The sequence below is a fragment of the Elephas maximus genome, chromosome 3, assembly GCF_024166365.1.
Source record: "Elephas maximus indicus isolate mEleMax1 chromosome 3, mEleMax1 primary haplotype, whole genome shotgun sequence".
NCBI classification, from domain to species: Eukaryota; Metazoa; Chordata; class Mammalia; order Proboscidea; family Elephantidae; genus Elephas; species Elephas maximus.
In genome coordinates this window covers 97270569-97276568 of record NC_064821.1, presented here as the reverse complement: position 1 = coordinate 97276568, position 6000 = coordinate 97270569, and positions in this window count along the sequence as shown.

Here is a 6000-nt window from a genome sequence, read left to right as displayed (position 1 = left end):
TCTTTGAGCTCTTCTTTTTCACCCATTGGTTACCATGGCAACTCTGCACTAATTTTGAGTGAAATGCAAGAGAGTGGGTTAGGCATGCTCAAACATTATCCATCCTAACTTCTGATGTCTTTTCTTCAAATTATGTACAGATTATGGAGGTGATCCTCTTATCCTCAAATGTTTGCCATCCTAAAGTAGCCAAACAGTATGAACTTTGGTTGGTATTAAGTGGGAGCCTGAAAATTTGTCTTTGGGGATCAGATACTGGGAAACTAAACCTAATGGTTACAAAATAAATACCTCACATAATTCCTGTGTCTGTACTTCATGACTTTTACCTCAAGTTCTTCCTTGATTTTCGTCTTTGATGCTCAAATTTAGCATGCTGGAGGCTGCCGGGAATCTGAAGTAATGTGCCAGCTGATACGATGTTGGGTTATAGTGGGCATCGGAATCTTGCCTGTAAGTGGAACGTTAGGTGTAAAGCAGACGCTCATTTACAACCTATTCTGACATACAGATCTTAGAACATTCTCTTAGGTGGCATGGCTTCCTGGCTAGAGTGCACTGAAGAGAGAAACCAGTGACACATGTGTCTTTGAACTCATCTGGGAGGCTAAGCTTCTGGCAGGTCCGGATTGCTGATTCCCTACTGTTTCTGTTGTCATCTGCAGTTGACATCTGAGTTCCCTGTGTATTTCTGAGACAGCTAAAAAGACACATTTGGACTTAAAAGGCTGACTATGCAGGTAAAGGAAGATGCACACAGATTCAGGCTCCAGTGAGCGTAAGGTCACCTGGGTAAACCTCCCATAAAATGCTGAATATTCCTCCAGGAATTTCCTCAACAAATACATACTGAGGTCCTATTGTGTGCTGAGCACTATTCTAGGTACTGGGGACAGAGCAGTGAACAAAATCAACAAGGTCCCTGTTCTCACGGGTCTTTTGGTCCAGTGATCACTGCTAAGTGGTTGCGAGCTTCAGTCTCTCCCAAGGCAGCTGTTTCCTGCTCTGAACAACCCATTCTGTTAGAAGTGCCTCTGCAGCTTTCACTGGTTGGTTCTGGTTCTACCCCTGGGGCCTCACAGATCAAATCTGTGCCTTTTTTCCTTTGTTAAGTTCAGATGTTTCAAGACAGCTGTTCTGTGACCCCCGAGTCTCTTCCAGCTAAATATTTCTGTTGTCTTCAGTGGCTTTGCAGAGGACTTGGTGTGCATACCTCCTGGTCACACTCTGAACAGGTGCCCTGGCTCATTCTTTCATTAATACTATTGTTGCCCCAAGGCAGTGATAAACATGTGAATTCCTCTGTACAGGCCATCTGCAACCTCCCCTTTCTCTCCCCTACAAAAAGTGGTAGAATTTTTCTTCTGTCGAATAGAAACATATAAATGTTTTTATCCACATTTGAGGAGGAATTTTGTTACTAATGAGTACTTTTAAGCTGTGTTATGACTGATAAAATTCCCCCAAAATATGTTGCCAACAAGTCAATTCCATCTCATGGCTGCCTCATGTGCTTCAGAGTAGAACTTTACTCCATAGGGTTTCAATAGCTGTGACCTTCTGGAAGTAAAACCCCAGGATTTTCTTCTAAGGTGTCTCTGGGTGGACGCAAAATTCCAACCTTTTACTAGTAGCCAAGTGCTTAGCCATTTGTGCCACCCTAGAAATTCTATAATAAAGTAGTCAGCATTTAATTTTTAAGTAAGGATTTTATACAAAACCATCATCAATTAGCACCATTATCTTATAGAGGACATTATAATATCAAGCCAGAAGGACATAATCTCAGTATTAAAAACTCAAATAAATTAGGGGAAAAAGCTGTTGACTCCAATTCATGGCATCTCCATGTGTGTCAGAGTAGAGCTGTGTTCCATATGGTTTTCAGTGGCTGATTTTTGGAAGTAGATTGCCAGGCTTTTTTTCCAAGGTGCCTCTGGAAGAACCAGCCAGCATCACCATTTGGAAATCACTGCTCTTGGGACTCCCATGTAGCACTTATCAATTGCATTCAGCTGTAACAGAACCCTGAAAAGTGTGGCTTAAATAAATAAGCAGTTTTATTTTTCTCATGTAAATAGAAGTCTAGAGATAGTCCAAGGTTGATATGGCAGCTCCATGATGCCATCAGGGACTCCAACTTCTATCAATATTTTTCTTTTGGCTCAGTATTCCTTAGCATGAATTTGTCATCATCTGATCCCAACATGCCTGCTCTATCACCAGCAAAGTCTAGGTAGGAGGAAAGAAAGGGCAAAAGAGAAGGCTAGTTGAACTGGCTTTTTAATTAGCTTTCTCCAAAACCCATCCAATGGCTTCTGCTTATATCTTATTGGTCAAACTGCATTACATGGTCACCCCTAGCTGCAAAAGAGGCGGGAAATGCTCTTCAGCTGGGTACACTGCCTCCCTGAATGAAAGCAGAGTACTGTTAGGAAGAAAAAGAGAATGAGTTTTAGATAGGTAACTACTACATCTTGGAACCCCTACTTTTATAAAAGTTAGTGGATGGTGGTTTGTTCATTGTCAATTTGATTTCACTGGTTGGCACTATATATAGAATTGAGAGAAAATTCTGAGAAGATGACAGTGGAAGTAACATAGTATTTTCATTTCCTTGAATTTCCCCATAAAAACAGAACAACTAGGAGAGCAAAATAAAAAAAACCGCTATGGACATCTACAACAAACTGATACCTAGGTGACATCACTACAAACCCAAGAATTCAAGTAGGTGGAAACCACTGGGAGCTCTAAGCCTTGCATGGTATTGCCATTTTTACAGAAAGAAGCAGAGGGAACCAACAGGTTGTCTGAGAAATCTGAAAATAAGAGAACCCCAGAAGAGTCAGTAGTATAGTATTGTGGACCAATAGAAGAAGAGCTGGAAGTTTGTACAACCCAGTTTTCAGTAAATGCGTGCAAATGTTCCGAAAAGTAGTATGTCTGAAAAAGCTGAAGCAGTCAGGCCCTAGAACTCCCAAAACCAGCCAAGTTTCTTTCCAGGAAACCGAAGAAGAAACTCGTGGGAATAGAAAACAAGGTAGGCTAGGGATATTTGGGGCAAAGGAAAGAAAGTGGGAGAGGGACACAGAGCCAGGAGATCTCAGAAAGAATGAGGCCATATTTTTAACACTTCATGAAAACATAGAAAAGGAAGCTATACAGCCTTGAATTTAGAAAAGCTATCCTGACATCCCTCCCTCCTAAATGTACAAGAAAACTAATTTCATGTAAAAATGAACAGCAAAAGGGACTGCAGTCAAATCTCACAATGAAGTTATTATAGGAAAAATTAGAATAAGGAGCAGCATTACATCCCTTATGATAATGAAAGCATTCCAGAAACACATGCCCACAAAAACAGGTAAGAACTATAATAATATTTCAAAATGAGCAGAAATTAAGAAAATGGGTACAAGATATGAAAGAAAAACACATAATTAGAAAACAGAAATTAGGTGATAGGACTCAGGAAAGAGATAAAAGAGAAAAGTCATTTCACAAATGAAGACTGAACTACAGGGAATATCAGAATGAATATGCACAGCAGATAATGCCTTAAGAGAATAAAAATTAAAAAAAGGAAACAATTTTAATTCCAGAATGAATAAAAAGAAATCAAAGAATTCAAGAGAAAGTGACAAATATAAGAGATGGACAAAAAAGATCTAAAAGTGTATTATAGGTATCCTTGGAGAAGAAACAAACAAAGCAATGGGAGGGAATAAGTACAAAAAAAAATAAAATTAAAAATTTTTTTTCCCTAAAAAAAAAAAAAAAAAAAGACTTGCAACTACAAATAGAAAGGCCACACCTCATACCTGGGGAAATCAATCCAGAAGATCAACACTGAGACATACTCTAGTAAAATCAGGGGATTTTAAATAAAAAGAAAAATATTTGGGGCATCCGGGCTAAAAGACAAATTATAAAGGAAAGAAAATCAGATTATCATCAGTCTTTTTGACAACAGCTTTTTATCTCAGAAAACTACTATGTAGCATATCTAAGATACCCAAGGAAAGAGAATGTGAGCTAAGGATTGGATTTTATACCCAGCCAAACTGACTTTCAGGAGCAAAGGCCCACAGACAAAATGTTATCAACATGGAATAACAGGAAATACTACTCCCATAAGAATCTTCTGAGGCATTGTAAAAACAGCTTGGGGGAGGTGTCTGACCTCCTCCTTCCCCACAAGGGGAAAGGAGAACCAAGATCAACAGCCCAAGGCTGATTCCTATGAGGTGGGGGTCAGACATGCCTCCTCTCTCTGCCATCTTATCAGTTCTGACACTAATCATCCCTCCCACAGCACTTTATTGGGTTTAATAATTAATTGCAATGGCCACAGAGAACCAAAGACCATGATCACGATCATGGGGTTTATTATAAGGGAAGTAACAGTTACAGTTCAGGTTCAGGAACACTCAGGAAACAGGTCTTTCATCAGGACAGCCTCTTCCCAGCTGGGCTTGCAGGCACGCCTCTCCCTGGTCCTCAGTCTCTGCCCAAAGGCACTCGGCTTTCTCTCTCTATGGGCTGGGAAGCCCAATGTGCTGTCTCCTGCGGCCGGGTATCTGCTGCTGGGTCTCTCCTTCCTTGGTGGTGGTGGGCTCCTCTCCCCTCTGCTCTGGAATTAGCTCTCTTAAGGCAAAACTGACCAATCTCCTTGGTAGGCCACAACTGCCTTACCACACAATGACCTGGGTGGGAGTGACAAGACCATGGCTAGAAAGGCCACACAAAAAAGTAATTAACCCACCACAGACACCTTCTACGGAACATATTTCAGACAACCAAAATGATTAGGGAGACATGGATATAACCGGTGGTGAGCACCAAATAGGTAGGATGTATAAATGAATGGTAGATTTATAGGATTTTTAAAAGAAGGATTAGCATGGGACAAAAAAATCTTAATGGAAGACATGGGATTTGAAAATGCAGAGACCAGCTTAAGCAGCGGCACAAAGGCAGGAAAACAGGATGTGCTGGTGAGGGGATGAAGGGTCTGTAAACAGATCAGTTCTGGTTTCTTAAGACTTATACTTCCTGTCTTCATCCTTTTTCCAAGAACTTGTAAACTAAAAACCAAACACCAGTTGTACCAGATGGATTGGTTGAGAGTATAGTTTAGGAGAGTGGGGCTTTGTACGCTGGACAGGAAGGTCCTGACAGCAGGGACTGTGCCCCTAAGTATCCCCTACAGGGCCTAGCAATGACTGGCTTATATTCATTGCTTAGTAAATGCTGGTAGAGTGAATTAATAAACAAATACAGTACATAAAACAAAGTTTTCCAACAAGTTTTCAAGCCCTCTTTTCAAGTATGTATTGACTTATTTGTAACACACAAGTCAGACTTGGTTATTCTAAAATAATAAACAACTCCAAAATAGCAGCAGCTTAAAACAACAAAGCCTTGTTTTTCACTCATGTTACAAAACCATCACAGGTTGGCAGAGAGACGGTGTTCATTGTAGTCACTCTGGGAGTCAGGCAATGGAGCAGCCACCACCTCAAATATTGTCAGTCACTGTGCCAAGAGTAAAACGGAGTTTTGGAGGGTCTCACAATGGCAATGAAATCTTCCACCTGTAAGTGACACATTACTTCTGCTCACAATTCATTGGCCAGAACTGTGGATGGTGGGGGGGAAGCAAGGAAAAAGGGGGAAGCATGAGGGGAAGGGAGAATGCACACTATTATTTGCCTTTTCACAGGTGAGGAAACTGATGGACTAACAGGTTGAGTTACTTGCCTAAGCTAACCTGCTCTTAAGAAAGGAACTAGAATTCAAATCTGCATTTGTTTGACACCAAACCCTTTATCTATTTCTTCCCAGGGCATCTTTGATCTTGTCTCTTCCTCACATACTTGGAGACAAGGAAGCACATGTATCTTCATCTTCACCCATAGATTTCATTTTACTGTCTCTGTGTCATAGGCAGAGGGTTAAATCAGCCTTTGTAAAAAACTCTTAAAAAAAAAAAAA